At 40.1% G+C, this 21,716-nt stretch overlaps 1 long non-coding RNA gene across 1 annotated transcript; it reads left to right on the top strand.

Moving 5' to 3' along the window:
* Window positions 1-1,167: 1,167 nt before the first annotated feature.
* LOC140845472 (uncharacterized) lies at window positions 1,168-20,391 on the top strand. Its single transcript, XR_012124244.1, has 3 exons — window positions 1,168-1,206; window positions 16,081-16,194; window positions 19,572-20,391. It is a non-coding gene; the product is annotated as an uncharacterized lncRNA (long non-coding RNA).
* Window positions 20,392-21,716: the final 1,325 nt, after the last annotated feature.

Here is a 21,716-nt window from a genome sequence, read left to right as displayed (position 1 = left end):
AGTATTGGTATATTGAAAAAAAGGAATGCCTAGGCCCTTTCCCAAACCAACCACCTGTCGAAGAGTATCTAGTCTTTTAACCACCTCTGTACTTGTGAATCTAATGGGCCCCCCCAAGCATTCTAAATTGTCTTGATCCCCGATTCAGGTGTTCGTCAGCTGTGGCCTGGGTGGCAGAGAGCAGTGTGGGGGCCTCTGGTCACAGCATAGCCGGGCAGGCCACTTTGATCTCACTGACAATGGGGAAGGAAAGTGTGCCTGAGCACAGTATTCAGCACTCAGTTAGAGCATATTTAAGATCATTGAGCAGAAAATGTAGGAGCAACTGCCTACCAATCACATATTAGAAACCAGTGTAAAGATAGAGGATCTTGAATGGAGAACTATATATTAATAAAAGCTGTTTTTTTCTTAGCATTAAAAAGAAAGACACGGCACTGTGGGATGAGTCTGATGCCAATGATAGGACAGCATATGAGTGTCTAGGAGAAAATGTTTCACTGATTTGAGCTATGTGGATTTTAAGAGAGAAGAATGCATCCGCAGGACCAGCAGATGTTTAAGCCCATTGTCAGCCTCTGAGGGGATTCCACCTTGACATTAAAAAAAGATGTGAGGCCCTCAGAATTGGAAATGTCTACCAAGAGGACTGAGGATCCCCTGGACTCCTACTATGAAAACAAATTGTTGAAAATATTGGCTTTGTTTAAAGTTCATGGAAGAATGGTATAGATATGTTTTAGGATGTGTCTCATTCAAAGTATACTTTCTCAAGACCATCCCTCACCAACGGACCCTCCTGAAGCTGACGGCTGAAGTGACTCCATTTCCAGAGTGTAGTCATCATCCCTGGCCCTAGCTGATGGAACGTGGCAGGCGCCAATGTCAGCTTGATAGGGAATACTGAATATGGTAAGACCAGGATGATTCTCTGGGGGAACCAGACCGCAAGGCCACAGAGGAAGTGGGTGCAGGTGCGCACAGGAAGACAAAGCTGTCAACAAACTAGAATTAGAGGGACGCAGTAACTACAAGTAGTAACAACAAGAAGAGTAGCTGGCGCCTATGTGTGCCAAGCACCAGATGAATCCTCTCAGGTGAGTAATATCATGGTCTTGATTATAAAACGAAGAACCCAAGATTTGGATGTGCTCACATCCCTCAGGTCACACAGCTGGTGAGAGGTGGAGCTGGGAGGCAACCCAGGTAAGGCAGTTCTCAAGCTAGTTCGGACATGTCTCCAGGATTACTCTGCCTCTTTGGAAACCTAGGCAGCTGCAGTGAGGAGAATGGGAGGGGTGTGCAGGAGAGGCTGGCACGTGGAGCGCTGCGGGGTGCGGAGAAGGGGTAGAGCAGTGTCCCGGCTCAGAGTGCACATGACGATGCTGGACTCAGTGGGAGGTCTAAATCGTAAATGATCTTCCTTCTCCTTCTCCTTGCCTTTATGAAGAACTAGTTCCACTGGATCTCCCTGCCTTGAAATCAAAGAATGTTGAACTTCAGCGAAGATGTCTCCGTAGAGAGGGTGAGGGTGGAGGCACATTTCTTATGCAGAGGTCTGAGCACAGAGAACTGCCTCATCACCCTTTGGTTATTATACTATTTTTCAACCGTCTCACGTTTAGGAAGGTGAGTACGTGCAGCTGATTAAGGAAGCATCTTATCCAGGGAATCTCCGCAGGAGGATACTAAGCTGCCAAGTAAACTGGAATTACTCAACAATATGCTTAGCTGAATTATAGCTGTTGAATCTCCAGTTTCTTATGATGTCTCTTTTAGGATTTTTGCCCCAGTTACTTGTGGGGCAAATGGATTAACTTGTCTATTTTTCAAAGTTTTACCTATCACTAGATCTCTTACCCGACTCATCACCTTTCTCTGATGTGAAAGAGGCACCATTTATAAGGGCTATGGGACAATGTGATTTATAATAAAACATGTAGTCTTCTGTTTTTGGCACAGAGCTCCTAAATCCCTAGGAATTTCCTATGTGACAAGAGCAGTGAAGGTGTCTTCTGTATATTAATGCAGTGATGTTTGGGGAGCACCTAAGCATGGGGGCTCGATACCCGGGGCACCAATCTTGGATTAGAAGGTTGGAACTTGCAGTCACACTCCCTGACCTCCTGGGAAGTGGGGCTGGGCATTGAGTTCAATCAGCAATGGTCAATGATTTAGTCAGTCATGCTTATGTAATCAAGTTACAAAGAAACCAAAAGGATGGGTTCTGAGAGTTCCTGGGTTGGTGAACACATAGAAATTCAGGGAGAATGGTCCGCTTGGAGAGGGCATAGGATCTCTGAGCCCTTGACCCGTACATTGCCCAATGCATCTCTTCCATCTTGGCTGTTCCTGAATTACATCCATTTATAATAAACCAGTAACATAGTAAGTAAAATGTCTGTTCTGTGAGCCACTCAATCAAATCCAAGGAGGGGGTCATTGGAACCCCCAATCTATAGCCAGTTGGTCAGAAGCACAAGTGACAACTTAGACTTCCTATTGGTGTTTGAAGGAAGCGAGCAGCCTTGCGGCCTGAGCCCTTAACCAGCGGGATGTGACACTATCTCCATGTAGATAGTGTCAGAATTGAGTTGAATTGTAAAACCCAGTAATTTGATTTAACTGCCACACACTACAGGAATAAAACATTGGAATCTTAAGCAATGTGCTTGAGTGTGCTAAATTTTTGTGAAGAAGCTGTCCTAGTATGGAAACTAAAAGAGCCAGCCATCTCTGTCAGTCCCTCGCGCTGGCCAGGGAGGATCAGACCCAGGGGTTGTCCAGGAGGAGCTCAGCAGCAGGTGCATTCAACAGCTTTCCTTTCAGAAGGCTTTTGGGGAGGCCCACCTGGCAGACACAGAGGTGCCCAGGAGGGGAGGATGCACAAGACTAAATGGCAAGCTGGCCACTGTGCAAACTTCAGAGCTGTGGGCTTCTGAAGGTCAGTCTTTTTTAGTTTTCAGTGTCTGGAGAGAGATGGCTCCATTTTTGTTTGGTGTTTTTTTCAATTACACTGACAAACCAGCAAGGGAAAAATCCACTCTGGCTCACCTGTTTGTTTATGCTGCTCTCCTGTGACTTCCCAAAGGGCTTCATTAATACTGTATGACTTTAGCTCTTTGATTCCCTGAAGAAGGGTTCAGGAACCAAAAACCTTTTCCTCTAATCTTACTTGAGTATTCTTCCCGAATTGAGCCACTGAGGACTTTCTGTTTGAGGCTAAAAAATATTAAAGCAAGCAAGCAACTCCAGTCAGTTTAACTCGGCATCGCAGCTGTTGCTAGGCAGGGCCATTTAATAAATGAGCATCAGCCTAGGTTGCCAGGTTGGCACAAAGTTACAGGTTACCTCACCTGTCCTCCCAGTTAATCTTGTTATGTTAATGGGTGTGATTTCCCCACTGTGGAGACTGGATGTTCTTGGCACCTGAACAGTGCCCTAAGGCTTGACTCAGAAGTGTGTGAGAACCTGTGAGAACTTGCTTGTTGCCTGGAGGGGCTGCAGGCATTCCCTGACCAGTAAGTGGTCCCCAGTTCATAGGAATGTGCACACCAGTGGACCGTGCAAGACTTGCCCCAGGAAAGCAGCTTCAGATGAATGTGGGGGCCTTTGGGGATTCCTCCGGTCCTCAGAACAGAACTCATTCTTGATGGCACCATGTCTTTCTGTCCCTTTCCCAAGGGAAGCATACATCCATGTTCATATCTGTGTGGGGCCCTAAATGTGGCTTCTTAGCTAAAGCACTATTACATCACTGTCCACCTGAAGAAGCTTGCTCTGTAACGGGAGCTTCCTTCCCAAAATATTTATGGAGCATCTAGTCTAAACAGTGCATTATGTAAGAGGGCTGGAGAGCCAGATTTAGAGCACTCCTCAGTCATGTGGATGGAGCAGCCCCCAGTCACCCCAAATGGTATTTATTAATATTCCTGCTGCCTGGGTGGGTCATCTATAACCCAAAAGAGTGCTGGGCCTCATCCTGCAATGCCACACTGCCTGGAAAGCCTGGAGCCACGCCATTGCCTCTTTGTACAGAGGTGTACCAAGCACAGGAGGAATCCAGTATTACTATTCTGGGCTTCATCTGTAAACCACAAAGTGAAGAAAACTCATCTGCTAAGAAAGTTTTATTTTCTAATTTGGGGAACAAGAAAGAATAAAGAAGTTGATTTTTGAATTGTGTTGAAAAAGTTAGGTCATTACTAAAATTTTGAGATGAGATTGTGCTAGAACAAAAAAAAAAAAAGGAAGAAAAGGAGCTAGGAGAAGCAGAGTTTTCTGTTGTTAACTAACTGAAGGCTTTATTTCTTCTAATCTTCTAAGATTAGAATCCAACTCCACTTCTTCCTAGATGAGACCCCTCAGGTAATTTAGTCCATAAAACTGGAGTGCAGACTAAATGAGAAAACATTTATAATCTGGCCAGCCCAGCCTGGCACTTAGGAGGCCCTAAACTGGACATACAGATTCCTTTTCTAGTCTTTGGTGCTGGGAAGTTTTTGGTGATTCTTCCAAAGGAAATATCAGTTTCTGGATTTCCTTTCCGAAAGAGCCACTTCAAACCATAAGAGAATAAAGGAAGGTCGAGAAAAGACCTTCCAAACCTTTACATTAAGAATAAACTAAACATGGTAAAACTCCTTCTCACTTATTTTTATCCACTCTGGGCCATCATATGAAAGTTATAAGAACTGTATCAGGATAAAGGCACACACCCTGAGTCCTGGAATTTTTTGTTCACCAGAATATTTTTGAGGAGGGGATTTGTGAGAAGCCTGAGTGGATTGTCAAGGTCACTGAGCAAGAACTGTGGTCAGTCTGGGCTGCTCTCAGGTTGGGGGACACATCACTTCTGTCATAATTGGGTAACGGCTGTTTGATTTAGAGTACAAATGATTAATATATTCACACACCTGGAAATGTGCACATCCGTTATCTGCTAAAAAAATTTTTTTTTATGTGTTTTTAAATAAAAGCACTCTCTTCTGGGTTTCTGGGCTTCCTTTGCATACTTTACTTTACTTTACTTAAAGTAAAGTAGCATGATTTGCTCTTGACTCTAACTCCGATTCTAAGGTGCCTCCCCACTACATTCTGAGCTAATTAATGACTCTGGATTCAACTCTGTTATCAGATGTATGTACCTGGATGTTATTTACCCACCTTAGCCTCTGGTTCTTTTATCTATAAAGTGATGATAATAAATAGTATTCTTTCTCTGTCATAGGCTTTTTTGTGAAATTTAAATGAGAGAGCTTAGCGTGGTGTTTGGCATCTAGAAAGAGTTCTACATTATTATTGTTGTCATTATTGTGATGTCAGTGTCTAGCATGGTTGATGACTCACAGGAGACACACTAAGTTCTTAGAAATTGATTTATTGTGGCTAAACCACAGTCCTACTTATCTAACTGTAGGTTCACTTTGTGCTTTGACCTATAGGGCTGAATGTGGCTGGAGAAGAGAACTGTGCTGACTGCCTTTGCTTTAAGTTCCTGATTATTAATCTCAAGTGGGCACTTAAAGCTGCCCTGAATCATACTGTATTTCTCTAATCCAGTCATCCTCTTTCTCCCTACAGAGAATAGTTCATACTTTCTTCTCCAGCCTCAAATCTCTCCCATTCTCATTCTTGGCTACTAATCATGCTCCGATGTCAATGGGGGGGAAAAAAAAAGATGCAATCAGAGATTGCTCCCATCATCTCCAGATCTTGCTGCCTACCTGTTGAGAAACCTGTGGTTCTATATTCTCTCCTGTAACCAGGATGGACTGCTGTGCCCTTGGCTAAAATGCCCCTCTCCACTCAAGCACTATACCCCAACCCCTCTTGCCCACTCACGTACATTCTCCCTTCTCTCTGCATCATTGATTTTTCTCTTTCTACTGATCATGCCCATTCGGATACAAATATATTATTTTTCCCCATCTTTAAAGATAGTCTCGTCTTCTTCAATTATACTTCATCCCCTTTAGTATGAAGCTCCTTGAGAGAGTTGACCTTATCAGCTATCCCCAATTTCTCTTCTCCCATTCACTCTTGGACCCACTCCAGTTCAGTGCAGTCCCTGCCATTCCATCCCTGCAGCAGTTCCTGTCAAGTCACTGAAGACTGATGCACTGCTGGTTCCAATGGTCAGTTCTCCGACCTCACTTCAGGACCCATTAGGAGCATTTCCAGAGTTGATCACTTCCTCTTCTTTCAAGGACAACACACATATCTGGTTTTTCATTTCCCTGTGGCTGTTTCTCCTCAGTTTCTCTTGCTGATTCCCCAATCTCTAAATGTTGGGGAACCTTGGATTCAGACTACACATCTCTTTTCTTCACTGTCTATACTTCTGATGTCCTTCCTGTTCACCACTGGAACTGGCAAAAGCAGCATCTCCTGGTAGTGCTGGAAATGCTCCACCCTAGACTTGCTGAGTCAGAATCTGTATTTTAACAATATCCCCAGGTGATCCTTTTGCTCATTGACGTCTGAGATCACCCTAAGTAATCCTTTCTAATTTCAAGGCTTTAAATGCTAAATTGACTCCCAAATTTACATCTCTAGCTAAGAAATTCCAGTGAAATACCAACTCATTCATCGGACCACCTATCAATTTTTCTACATGGATATTTTATAGTTATTCCTACATTAACCTGTCCAAATTGAGCTCCTGATATCCCCACCAAAACTGTTTCTCCGGTATTCTTCCCTTTCTTCATTAATTGCAACTCCATTTTTTTGTTGCTCAGGGTTTACCCTTGGGGTCATCCTTGCTTCTCTCCTTTTTCTGGTCTATCACACTCCTGTCAACATTTGCAAGATAGAATGAAATCGTTCTCAGCACCCTGCTATCTTGGACAAACTCTGTTTCCACTCCTTCCTCCTCTGTACTCTGAAAATTATGGCAAGAATATATTTTGATAGATCATGCCACTCTGTTCAAAGCCATCCAGCAATCCTACTTTACTTAAAGTATGAACCACAAGACCTCACATGGCCTGTTTTCCCCCCCCTTACCTCTCTGATTCTTCTGCTATTTCTCTTCTTTTTACTGTGCTCCAACCTCATTGCTTTTCTCCCTGTTCCTCAAACTCAGCAGGTGTGGTCCTGCCTCAGGGACTCTGTGTACTTCCTGTTCTCTCTGCCTGAATTATCTTCTTCCAGATATCTGTGCGAGTCCCTCACCCCGTCCCTTCAGGTCTTTACTCATAACTCACCTTCTCACGAGGCTTTACGTGGCCTAAAATCTCAGCCTCAGCTCCTTCCCTGCGATTCATACCCTTTCCCTGCGATTCATACCCATTTGTAATTAGCAAATTTAACATTCTCTCTCTCTCTCTCTCTCTCTATTAGGGTTCTCTGGAGAAACAGAAAGAGAGGGACAAGAGAATGTTAGATTTGTTCATCAATAAATCAATAAATAAATAAACAAGAGAAAGGGAGTATGAAGTGGGGGTATTAGGGTTCTCAGAAGAGAATAATAAGAACAAGAAGATACATATGGATATACAGAAAGGGATTCATTATGAGTGATCAGCTTACACAATCATAGAGGCTGAGAAGTCCCTCGCTCTGCCATCTCTAAGCTGGAGGCCTAGGAAAGCTGGTGGTGTAGGTTCAGTCCAAGCGCAACGGCCTGGGAACCGGCATAGTCAATGGTATAAATCCCCAGTTCCAGTTTGAAGGCCCAAGAACCAGAGAGCAGGCGATAGTCCAGCTCAAGCCAAAGAGAGAGCAAATTTGCCCTTCCTTTGCCTTTCTGTTCTATTCATGCTCTCAGTGGATCAGATGATGCCCATCCATACTGGTAAGAGTGATCTTCATTACTCAGTGTGCCAGTTCAAATGTGAATCTCTTCTGGAAACATCCTCACAGACACAGCCAGAAATAATATCTACCATCTATCTGAGCACCCCTTGGCCCAGTAAATTTGGCACACAAATCTAACCATCTTTATCTATCATCTATCTACCTATTTATCTATCTGTCTGTATCTATCTATCTATCTATCTATCTATCTATCCATCCATCTATCTATGTATCTTCCTGTATGTTTATTTCTGGGCTTTTATCATGTTCCCCTGCTTTTATTTGTCAATATCTGTGAAAGCACGACACTGCTTTAGTCACTACAGATTTATGATAATTCTCTGATCTTCTCTAACATTGGAATTGAATTTTCTTGCCCCTTTTGCTGCTTCATATATATTTTAGAATCTGTTTCTTGAGGTCCATGACAAAGTTTGGTAGCATTTTGATTGAAGTTACATTGAATTTATTTACTAACTCAGGGTGAATGGACATCCTTACTACATCGAAAGTTCCTATGCTTGAAATGATGTTTCTCTCTGTTTTTTAGGTCTCTTTTAGTAATGTTTGATAAAGTTTTATATTTTCTCATAATGGTCATGCACATTTTTATTATGTTTATTCCTATAAAACATTTTTCTTTATGTTGTAGATATTATATATGAATTCTTTATAAACTTTTTATTTGGGGACGATTTTTAAATTTATTGAAAGATTGTAAAGATAGTACAGTGAATTCTTGTATACTTTTTACCCAACTTCAGTTTCCACTAATATTTTCATCTCACATTACTGCTGTATGTTTATCCAAGCTAATAAGCCATCATTAGTTAATTCATTCCTACTAACTAAACTCCAGACTTTATTTGGGTTTCTCTAGTTTTCCATTACTGTCATTTTTCTGTTACAAACTCTCATCCAGGATACCACATTGCACTTAGTTGCCATGTTTTCTTAGTCTCCTCTGGTCCCAGACAATTTCTCAGTGTTGCCTTGGTTTTCATAACATTACAGTTTTGAGGAATATTAGGTATTTTGTAGAACATCCTCCAATTTGGCTTGGCTACTTTCTCATGATGAAGGTGATATTATGGACTGGAAGAACAGCACAGAGATGAAGTACCCTTTCTCATTACACCATGGCAGGACACACCTGATATTCACATGATAGCACTGGTGATTTTAACCTGATGACTTGGTTAATTTGGTGTTTGCCAGAACATCTAAATTTTACTCATTTATCTTGGCTCTTTCATTTTTTAAATCTTTGGATATTTTGTTCTGTCATCTTGTTTTTGTCTTTCTAGAAAGTAAGCTCCATAATACTCATCTTTTTTTGTTCACTGCTATTTCTTGGGTCTAGAACAGAGCCTGGCAAATAGTAAGCACTCAACAAATATTTGCTGAAAGGATGAAATTTTCTTTCTGTCTTTTGTATTTATTGTTCATAACAGCCAATAAAATGTCAAACATTTCACGTGAATTTAAGACATGAGTTTAAGTAGTAGTTGATCAGTTGCCCCAAATGTTAATAAATTGGGTTAAATTAAACAAAACTGAAACAAAATACCAGTAGGCAGCACCCCAAAACTTTGAGACATGATGGGAATGTTATTTAGAAAAAGTAGACATATTGTAAATATTAAATATCTTACTGTTATAGAAGTAAAATGGAGCTATTCTCATTCTTGAGATCAGGATAGCACTAAAAAAAAAGAAAGTTTATTGAATGACTCTGACAATACACGAGATGCGTTCAGAACCTATAGACAGACATATAGTCAAAACTGTGTATTCCAGTTCCATGTCTTAGCCGCCCACCTCCAACTAGGCTGGGCTCCTTGAACATATACCCACATATGCTTCCCGTGATGTGCTTTTCCTTATCTTTTCTCCTTCGCTTGGAATACTCCAATCTTCTTGAACACCTTTCTTCCTATCCCCATTTCTTCATAGGACTAATACCTACTCAGATGAATAGTGCTCCTTCCAAGACTTCCCTAAAACCCTAGGCAGGGCCATATGGCTCCTGAGTGTGTCAATAGCTCTTCACATTTGCCTTTCTCAAATAATTAGCCACTGTACCATAAATACCTATTCTCTTGTCTGGGTTCACCACTAAATGGAATCTTCTTCACTGTTTAACCCTGTTGAAAAAAGTGATTTGATATCATCTAAAGCAAGGAATCTTGTATATTGTGCCAAATACCAAATGCCAAATAAATTGTCAGGACTCCAAATATTCAGTTATAATAATCACTAAGGTTATGTATTATTTGGATTAAAATCAGTTGTTCCACCATGCTGCCTGATGGCAGCTTTTATATTATATATAACCTTTTTTTATGCCCTATTTTCTTCTCTCCTCCTAACTTGAAGTATGTGTAGACATTATATATATTTATTTAATGAAGTATAGTTGATATACAATCTTATATTGGTTTCAGATACACAGCACAGTAGTTTAACAGTTACCCACATTATTAAATCCTCACCTCAACTTGTGCAGTTACTATCTGTCAGCATGGGAAGGTATTACAGAATCATTGGCTATAATTTCCATGCTGTACTACCATTGCTGTGACCAACATATATTGTGATTGAGAATTTTTGTGTGCCCCTTTATGCCCCTCACCATTCCTACCCACCCACCCCAACCAATGAGTCTACATCTATTTTGTTCATTTTGTTTTGTTTTGTTTTTAGATTCCACAAATAAATAAAATCATATGGTATTTGTCTTTCTCCACCTGGCTTATTTCACTTAGTATAATACCCTCTAGGCCCATACATGTTGTCTCAGATGGCAAGTTTTCCTTCTTTTTTTATGGCTGAATATTCCATTCTGTATATGTACCACATCTTCTTTAGCCATTCATCTGTTGATGGACACTATGGTTGCTTCCATATCTTGGCTAGTGTAAATAATGCAGCAATAAACATAAGGGTCCATATATTTTTTTTCAAATCAGGAATTTTGTTTTCTTTGGGTGAATTCTTAGAAGTGGAATTACTGGGTCATATGGTATTTCTGGTTTTAGTTTTTTGATGAACCTCATATTGCTTTCCACAGTGGCTGTATCAATTTACATTCCCACCAACAGTATAGTAGTGTTCCTTTTTGTCCACAACCTCACCACCTCTTGTTATTTTTTGTCTTTTGCACAATGGACATTCTGACTAGTGTGAGGTGATATTTCATCGCAGTTGTGACTTGCCTTAACTTGATGGTTCGCAAGCAATGTGGAGCATCTTTTCATGTGCCTCTTGGCCATCTGTGCTGCTTTTTTGGAAAAATGTCTGTTCAAGTTATGTATAACTTTTTAACACAGCATTGTTCTAATTGTGTACTAAGAAAAAGACATTATGGACCAAGTTCTGAACATGGTCAGGTTGCGCTGGCCCTGTATCCTCTACTTAGCTGATTGGATCCAGTCTTTTCTGGAAACTTTCTTGTCCAAGCCTGCAATCTACACATTTACAGGTGTAGTATAGTGATGGCCATATTCTTTATCTTAAACAATTTGACAATTCAGGCAAAAAAGGTATTTTTCCTGAAGGTCAAATATTTTTTTCTCAGTATCTACACATTAAATTCCTCTCTTAACAATGCTTATGTTTACTTACAATATGATGGTCCAAAGAGTGTTATAATATATCCTATTATTATGAGCTGAATATTTGTGGCTCTACAAAATGCATATATTGAAGACCTAACCCTCAATGTAACAATATTTGGAGACAGGGCCTTTAGGAGCTAATTGGGTTTAGATGGGTCATGGAGGTAGAACCTTCAGGTAGGGATTAGTGCACCTATAAGAAAAAGATGAGATCTCTCTCTGTTTTCCCACTCACATGCACAAGAGGCTATGAGAGCACAAAAGGCAGCTGCCTATAAGCCAGGAAGAAAGCCCTCACCAAACCCAACCCTGACAGCCCCTTGATCTTGGACTTTCCAGACTAGAATTGTGAGAAATAAGCACCCAGTCTGTAATAGTTTGTTATAATAGCCCAAGAGGACTAAGATGTATATTACATGTTCCTCAAAGTACTGAAAAATTCTTTCTAACTTGTCCCTCAATATTGCTGGAAAAATGTAGCTAATGATAATGGGCATGCAGAAGATCCTATAAGTAATTAGGGAAGGCTTTATTCATTTGAGTATTCAATTATTCATCATTTTTGCCCACAAACATAATTCACTTACATGGCAATATGTCAAAAGGTGAAGTGCTGAGATGATACGAATTGAGATTAATCTTACAGAACTTTTATTTAAAAGAATATACATCTAATATTGTATGGAAACTCTTGGGAATACTCAATTTAACATGAATTACTAGCATTCTATAAATTTTTCAGGGCCAATATTGCCCAAAGTTACCTAGATTATGGAGAAGTTGTCAATAGCAACTTGTCATAAAAGGGTGATATTCAGTGAATATATAGAGATAAGAGAAGAAATACATGAAAATTATTTTTGTAAGACTTTTTCATACTCTGGCCCAACCACACCAAAGACCCAACTGTTCTACTACATTCTTCAAACAATCTTGCACATTTAGATGGTGTTCTGAAGATTTCATGTCCTCTTGATAGCCCAAAGGATGTTCAAAAGAGGTTTCAAGTCTTCTGTATGTTTGGCCTAAGTTTTAGAATTGAAATTTGAAGAAATGAATTTAAGCCAACTAACAATTGCCCTTTCATTGAATGTCACAACAGAAGGAAGAAGTCTTCAAGCTTACATTCCTGGGAATTGTAGGTAAGACTTGGAGAATATATACATCAGCAGTGCTTGATAACTTAGACATTTGGTATCATTAACTTTCAGATAAAACCCACTTGATACAAGAGGCCTTAGAACTTGAGGGGACATACTTTTACATTACCTAGAATTTTATTGCAGCTGTATCAGGATGAGCTAGGCAGTGGTATGATAACTTTCATAAATAAATTCAACAGCATTACATAAGGAACTTTCTCCCCACCATATGAATGTGTAATACTTGTCAGGGACCTATTGTCATTCAGGGACCTAGAATCAAGGTAAAGGAAAAAAAACTTGGCAATTGGCACAAATGTTCTTACCGCTTTGCATGTGCCACTTCTCTGCACATTTCATTGGCTAAAACAAGAAAACGCATTATATTTCAGTTTCAAAGATAAATAAGCATGAAATTTCAAGTCTGCTATGTGTCCAGAAGGGCAACAAAAATATCTGAAGTTCACATATAGTACTGCAATAATGTTTGAGAAAAGAACCTCTCTCCTTTTCCTCCTCTACTCTCACAGCAATATTCTGTTCCAAATGTGTGTGGGTTTCCCCATATTATGCAGTTCTTAGATTTTCTAGACAGAAAACTGGGTGTCCTACAATTCAACTCAATTCTGACACTGTCTACCTGGAGATAACAAGATTGCACAGGTTAAGGGCTCAATGCTGCAAAACTGCCCCTTGCCACAACATGCTTAGATGCCAATTCCAAGTCCATGCTGTTACTTGTGTTTCTGACCAATCAGCTCTCAACTTGGGGTTCCCATGATCCCCTCCTAGTGTTCAATTAATTTGCTAGATAGGCTCACAGAGCTCAGGAAAACATTTTATTTTACTTAAGATTAGTAGTGTATTATAAAAGTATGTAACTCAGGAACATCCAGATGGAAGAGATGTGTAGGGCAAAGTATGGGGAAAGGGCACAGAACTTCCGTGCTGTCTCTAGGCATGTTATTGTCCTGATATGTCCGTGCATTCACCAACCTGGAAGCTACTTGAAGCTGTATAGTACAGGGATTTTTATGAAGGTTTCATTACGTAAGCATGATTAATTGAATAATTGGCCATTAGTAAGCAGGTCAGTCTCCAGCCCCTTTTTCCTCCCTGGAGGTCAGGATGTGGGGCTGAAAGTTCCAACCGTCTAATCACAGGGCTTTTCAGAAGTTGTCTCATTGAGGTAAACTCAAGTGTTATTGAAAGGGACTTGTTATGAATAACAAAAAAAAACACCTGCTTCATTTTTATCTCTTGGCATCTATTTTAGGAATAGAGGATAAAACCAAATGTAACAAAAAATATTCCTGTTACTTTAATTACTTAGGAGATTACAAGGATTTTGTTTGCTGTGGGCCAGGACAGGGATGAAACACATTTCTTATTATAAGCCATAATATTACCAACAATAACAAAATTAGAACTGACATAAGAATACAACTATGTCAGTTAGAAATTTGAATCATATCCATAAAAAGAGACACTAATATCAGGTTTATTCTTTTAAAAACTTTATTCTGATAAAGCCCAGAAAATAAATCTTAGATTTCTAGGGGACTCAGAAGAGAGCATTTGCATTTAACGGAATGAGGTGGAATCCTCATTTGCATGAACAAAAAAGAAGCGAGGAAGCAATGAGGAAGACTGAGAAAAAAATATAAGAGCTGGAGAAAAATCAGAACAGCCTTGAGCCAAGTGTAACTCCAGGAAGAAAATCCCAGGGCAAAATACCTTTGAAACCAAAATCAGTCAAAGGGAGAAATCATTTATTTCTTACAAGCAATTGTCCTCTTCTTCTCTCCTGTGTCTCTCATGACCTGACTGAAGAAGAAACCCCACCCAACCTCTCTGGTCCAGATATGCCCTGCTAGCCCCTGTCATTACCTATTGATATGGAGATGGACTACTTTTCTCCACCCTTTGGAAACACCTATTGATATGGCGATGAAGTAAGGCCAGGTGAAAGATTCTGGAAATATTGCAATTTTACCAACAACAAGATAGTAGGAAATTTTTTTTTTAAGATAGTAGGAAATTTGCAGAAATAAACAGTAGCTGATAGTGTGAAATGCAGCAGAGTGCTCCAGAAAGCTAAGGACTGAAAGAAACCACTGAAACAAGCATTATGGAGGTTTTTGGTGCATAGTCACATAGAACCTGAACGTACCTCAAGTTCAATTTCACAATTCTGAGTTCATCATCCCTCTCCAATCATATTCTTCCTCCTGCACTTTCTATTTTAATATTTGGCAACTATCCACCTAAGCTAGAAAGCTGAGAATAATTATATGCTTTTGGAACACCCACATGCACTCAATTTCATGCACATTTATATTCCAGAATATCTCTCAGATCCTACTCTCCTATCCATCTGTACCCCACAGCTCAAATTGGGGCCCTCATCAGCATTTGCCTGCATTACTTTATGACCTCCTAACCAGTCTCCTTGTCTCTGGTCTTGTTCCTATAAATCCATCTGTATTAACTGTCTATGGCTGCATGTCAAATTATCCTAAAAGTTTATGACTTAAGACAACAATGAAGGCTTATCATGTCTCAAAGTTCCTGTGGGTCAGGAATTTTGGAGAAGCTTAGCTGTGGAGTTCTATTGTTGGGTCTCTCATGAAGTTGTAGTCAAGAGTAGGCTGAGGTTGCTGTTGCCTGAGGGCTTGCCTGGGCTGGAAGACCCACTTCCAGGGTGGCTCTTTCTCATGGCTCATGTATTGGTGTGGGTGGTTGACGGACGCTTCAGTCTTCCTCAAAGAGTGGCTTGAATCACCTCATGACCTGACAGCTTAGCTTCCACCCAAGCAAGTGGGCCAAAATGCCGAGGCTGAGGTGGCAATTCCTTTCATAACCTAGCTTTGAAAGTCATGTGTTTCCACCTGCCTTGTACTCTGTGATTATGCAGTCTGCTGAAGAAAGGAGACTATGCACAGTGTAAAAATCAGGTGTTAAGAGTTTAGCTAACCTGCTTCATAATATTGCTGCCTTGGCATCAATTTTGCTTGGCCAAGTGGTCGGCAGAGATGGTAAACAGGCATCAGCCCCTCTCACAAGTTCATGCCTTAGATAACAGCCTGCAGAGCACAAACAAACTTAAGTTCCTGATATGATTTCACCAACAGCCATCATGATCAACAGTCTCCCCTGCCTCCCAGTGTCTGTACATCTTATGAGTTCCTTAAGTAAGACCACCCTACAAGGCTTACCGAAACTCTACTCTTTTGGTTTAAATTGACCAATCTGGCCCTAGCTTGGAAACCTCCAACTACTCCACCCATGGAGGCTATGTACCCATGCTGCAGGTCTTTCCTCTCTCACTGTCTGCACTCTGCCTTGACCTCCCCAGGTGGCCCCTTGAGGCATATGGCATACTTCCTCCAGGACCTGTTAGTAATAAACTTCTCTATTTTGATTTTTTTTCTGGTCTATTGTTGAGCCTTGGCTCATTGTCTGGTACCCTGTGCTCCACTTAATAAATGTTAATTTAACACATTTCATAACAGAAGGCTAAGATCATCTGGCTCATCTTGGAGGCTGACTATCCTCACATCTTCAACACTGCTATCAGAATGATCACTTAAACTTGTACCTAATGATTTAAACTGGAAGTGATGCAGGTAAGTGGGGGTGGGGAGACCATGCAGAGTGGTGAAGGTTTGGCACAGATGCAGAGAGTGGGAGAGGAAGCAGTAGGTTACTGTGCACAAACCAAGAGTCTTATTGACTGGCACTGAGAGTTCAACTGAAGACCATGAATCTGTGGTGGCAGCAACCTGATCGTTCAGACATTTTCATTTTAGCAATGCTAAACATTCTAGTTATAAAATAATGGAGCACAGATTTTGGGTATGATGTGCTATGGGGACTTTAACAGGAACATATGCTGTAAGGAAGGGAGTGCCTGGGAGTAGGTCAAGAACTAAAGTCATCAGCCATGGTATCCAAACCATCAGCCATGGTATCCATACCAGCCATGGTATCCAAAAAAGTCAAAAGCCATGGTATGAAAATAAGTGAGTTTAGGAAGAAATTGAGAAGTTAAGAGAAAATGGGGTTATTGGGAGAAAATGGAGTAATCAGAGACCCTGAAAGAAACAGACACCAAAATTTTAAAGGCATTAGTGGATGTGAAAATCTTCAATAGATAAAGATAGGTCAGAGTAGGCATTGGAGTTTAAGGTGTCACATGGGAGCATCTGGCCTATAACATGTCTGTGATATGGCCATAGATGTAAGAAGCTAGAATTGAGAGTAACTAAAGGCAATTAAGAAATTGAAGAGCCTGGCAAGCTAGAGCATTAGAAAGGTCATTGATGGATGTCAGCACTTCTCAATATGACAGAAGGACATAGGTTAGACAACTAAGCTCTAAGTCAGGTACCAAGGTGTTGGATAAATGTCAAAGGACTGGTAGGAGCCAGCAGCCAGGAGTGTAGAAGGCAGAACAGTCAGATGCCATGGGTGCATTTAGCAAAAATGGAGGAAGAAGAATTTGGAAGAGGCACTGAGGAGCTGTGAGAATACTGACATCATTTGTGGCCTCATAGTCAGTGGATGGCATTGCTATTTGGCTGGGTTCTGCTGATGCAGAGCAAAGAAGAATAAACATTTGCCACTTAGGTTTTCTAGGGAGATGGTGACTTTGTGAAGTCTATTCTTACTTAAGATAGGAAAATGATGTTATCACTCTGTGAAGGTATATTTAGGCTGCATGTGTATATGCAAGGGAATTCTGTTACCATCAAACAGGAATTTCAGAGAGTATTATTGAAAAATTTGAAGAAAGGGAAGGAGTAGAAGGACAGGCTGGTGAATAGGACGCAACCCTGAGAGAGGTGAGGAGGAGAGTATGGGAAAACAGAGATGGGGAAAAGCTTGCATTTCAGACAGTGACATGAAGAGGCAGAATTTGATCCAAGGAGGAAATAACTGTCCTTGTGGATTCAAATGAAATCTGGCATGAAATTTTGGCAGAGATTTAGCAGAACTGGCTTTGAGGTTGTGAGTTTGTAACACCAGCATTTGAATAAAATCTCCCTGATCAGGCGAGTCCAGAATGATCCAGGTGAGCTTCAGGTTTCAATAGAGGAGAAAACTCTTTACCCCCTAGAAAGGGACAGGAAGGTCAGCAAGCTGAGGACATTTCAATCAATGGGCAAGGAGTGGGTGTAAATCTGACTAGAGCCTGTAGTCTGGTTAACTACATTGTACAATGTCAGTTTCTTGGTTTTGGTATGGTGCTATCATTACACAAAAGTTTACACTGGAGGAAGCTGAGTGAAGGGTACACAGGACTCCTGTATTATTTTTGCAATTTTCTGCAAGTTAATAATTATTTCAAAATAAAAAGTTAACCAAAAAGAATATAAGCCATAGTCTGAGGAGATTTAAGTCTTAAAAGGGAGAAAATGAAGAGCAATACACACTGTGGGACTCCGTGGGAGAGGATGAGTGATTGAGGGTGATGTTCACGATTATTTCCAAATGACTGGAGACTAGAGATGTTGCATTTAAATCTCTGAGGGTAGGATTCATAAGAAGCTTATTCCATGAATCTCATTAAATATAGAGCCAAAGCTCCTGTGGACAATTACTTTTGCCTGCTTTGGTGACTACTGAATATCCAACACTTAGGACAGTTGTACTTGATGTATATAGGTGCTCTTTGATTGAATGAATGACTAAATGATAACTCACAAACTAATCTTGTGGTCTAGGTTCTGAAGAATTATTTGTTTATTTATTCATGCTTCCCTCAGTTTACTCTCCAGAAATTTAAACTTACCAATGTGGTCAGGATTCTCTCAAGAACGATGAATATGTGACTTTTGGGGCCATCTTCAATATTTTCCAGAAAGAATTGTGAAGAGTTCATGTGGAGAATAAGAGTTTGCATAAGAATTAAAAGATATGACCTCTTTTTATGGGGTGCTATTGTTCTTAACAAGCACTCTAATAAAACTTCTATTTCCTATTTAAAAGAGAAACTCTTAGAACTTTGTCTAGATACCTATGCCCTGAACAACCTCTTAGTTCTTTAATGGTGAGATAAAAATAATAGCTACCATTTCTTGAGGATTTGTCTGGCCCAGCATTGTGATAAACAATTACATATGTCCTTTTATTTAATTTTCTCAACAACCCTCTGCAGTTATTAGCTCTGTTTTACAAGTTAACAAAATGAGACACAGAAAGGTTGCGGAACTTACAGTCACATGGCTGAAACATGGAGAAGCCAGAGTTTGAATGCAGTCTGATTCCAAAGCCTGGACTTTGGAAAAAAAAGAAAAGTTTTTCTATTAAGGCATAATTTACATACAGAACAATTCATCATTTTAGTGTCCACTTCTGTGTGTTTTAACTAATGCATACAGCAGAGTAACTAACACCACAATCAAGATGGAGAATATTTCCATCATTCCAAACAGTTCTCTCAAGCCCCTCTGTAGTCAATCCCTCCTTCTATACCCAGCTCCCAGCAACCACTGATCTGCTTTCCTGTCTCTTTCCTTTCCCTACATGTCATATAAATGGAATCATAAAGTATGTAGCTTTCTAAGTCTGGCTTTTTTCACTTAGTGTAATGCATCTGTGAGCTGTCAGTAATTCTTTCCTTCTATTCTTGCTGAATAACAGCCCCTTGTATGGATGAATCAGAGTTTGTGCATCTATTCACTCATGGAAATACATTTGTCTTACTTCTAGTTTTTAGCCTTTATAAACACTCACCTTTAGGCTTTGTGTGAACATAATTTTCATTTCTTTAGGGTGGGACTAGGCATGGATTTCTGGTTTATACTCTAAGTGCATGTCTGATTTTATAAGAAATCCTGCACTATGACACCCATAGGGGTTCAAGTTGTTCTTCTGTAGTAATTCTGATAAGAGCTCGTCAGCCCAGTAACAGACAAGTTGGAGGCAGAAAGAATGAATGCTGAACTCCAGATATGTGGGTACACATCTTCTATCTGATTTTATTATGCTTTCTTCTAAGGTGTAAAAGAAGAATCGACACCGTGTGGGTGTCTCATAAGGTGAAATTGAAAAACACATTGATGAAGCTTCCTGCATGATGCATCTCTACCAACCCTTGTCCCCTCACCTCAGAAGTGGTGAATAAATTTACACGATATAACTGCTGTGGAGAGTTTAGCTGGCACCTCACATAAAGGAAGACTGTTATTCCTGGGGGACAGATCTCTTCATGGGAGATAGTACAAGGATGTGTTTTTAGCTATTCTCTTTTCAACTCTATTTTCTTTCTATCCTTTAACAAATAAAGAAAAAAATAATACATTGAAGTTGATATTATAAAAAACAATGAAAAATCCAAAGAAAACTTAAAAAAATGATAATGAAAAATCAAATATTAAGATAAGAAAAGAAAGGGAAAATAAAAAATGTGAAGAGATATAAAACTAGGAAAAAACAAAATAAGAAAGAAAATAAACAATTCAAGAGTACAATTAATGTGTATTATTATTGTTCTACACAGAAAAATTAATGTTACTTTTAAGGAGTCTAGGAGGTTAAGCAATGATGACAGGTTGTATTTTTACTGCAGTAAAGAAGCAGACGAAGCTAAAAATTTACCACACATGCATTATTTTGACCTTCACCGTCTTTACTTTCTCTAAGACTTGGGATTCCTTAAGGTATTCCTTGGGTAGAGCTCCTCCAGTCTGAACCCAGAACAAAGGAAAGACCCCTAAACTCTTCTAGAAGACTATTCACTTTTAGTGTTTCTCCCATTTTAAAGTATTTGTATTGCAGATAATATGGTGTGTCCATTTAGCATTTGTTAAACTAGGCCTCATAGCCCATCTGCTTTGTCCCCTTTGCATTTTTAAATTCACCTGGGAATATAATCATAAAATATCATACTAGACACACTGCTCTTTGAATGGAAGCCTGTGATAATCCATGGATTTCTAAGTCAGATCAATGTGGATTTAAAGTCTAGCCCCATTATTAACTACATTGTGGTTTTGATGTGGAGCTGGGTAATATGGAGCAGAGATCACCCAGGCTAGGTCAAGTCAGGAGAGTTAACAGCAGACATTTGCATGGAGGTTAATCTCAGCAGAAAGCCAGAGGCAACCACATGGTGCTGGGTCTTGTTGAGCCTGAAAGTGGAGCTGCAGGGGATGTGGGGCTGCTCAAGACACCCTGTGGCTTAGGAACCTACCATCTTGTGATTAATGTGACTCAGGTCCATCCCCCAAGTCAGCCCTAATTACCTCTCTGACTTTTCATTGATTAAAATTGTCTTTGTCCCCCATTTCAGTCTAAAAAGAATGATCAGGTTGGCCCAGGTCTCTCTTTTTTTAACACCAGTCCATAAATCAGGAGTTGCTTTCAGCCTGTGGTTGCTTCTTCCTTTCATCCATCCTTAGTCTAATCATCTGCAGCCAAAGAAGGCCAGGGAGGGACAGGACCATGTGACGCAAAATATGGCCCCACAGGTCACAATGGCTCTAGGAATGGTTGACAGAAGAGTTGTGGCCAGACAGTTAATGCAAATATGCCTCGTACTTTGAGCCTCAATTCCTTCATACTGACTTCTGGTTTCTGGTGTGGCACTTAAGGAGCTTGGAAGCTGCTATTTGGTCATAACATGCAAAAAGTTGAACAAACTGAAAAGTCAACCACTCTTCTTAGATCCATAATGGAAGTGAGGTCACAGGGCAAAACACTGCCCCCAGAATTGGAGAGATGGACAGGAGGATACAGAGAATCGCAAATTATCAGAGCAGAAACCCAGAGCAGACAAGCCACAGACTGGGAGAAAATACTTGCAAAAAACATACTGATATGGATTGTTATCCAAAGTATACCAACAACTCTTAAAACTCAACAATAAGAAAACAACCAATCTGATAAAAAATTGGACTAAAGACTTTAATGGATAACTTACCTTACCAAAGAAGATATGGAGATGGCAAATAACAAAGGAAAAGATGCTCACATTATATGTCATCAGGGAGAAGTGCAAATTAAAACAATGAGATACCACTATGCACTTACTAGAACTGCTAAAATCCAGACAGTAACTAATGAAGTGACAATGTGGAAAAAACAGGGGTCTGATTCATTGCTGGTGGAAATGCAAAATGGTTATAGCCACTATGAAAGACAG

Source organism: Manis javanica, chromosome 13 (assembly GCF_040802235.1).
Source record: "Manis javanica isolate MJ-LG chromosome 13, MJ_LKY, whole genome shotgun sequence".
Lineage (NCBI taxonomy): Eukaryota > Metazoa > Chordata > Mammalia > Pholidota > Manidae > Manis > Manis javanica.
Note: the sequence above shows the minus strand (reverse complement) of the source record. Positions and strands in the feature narration are given on the sequence as shown.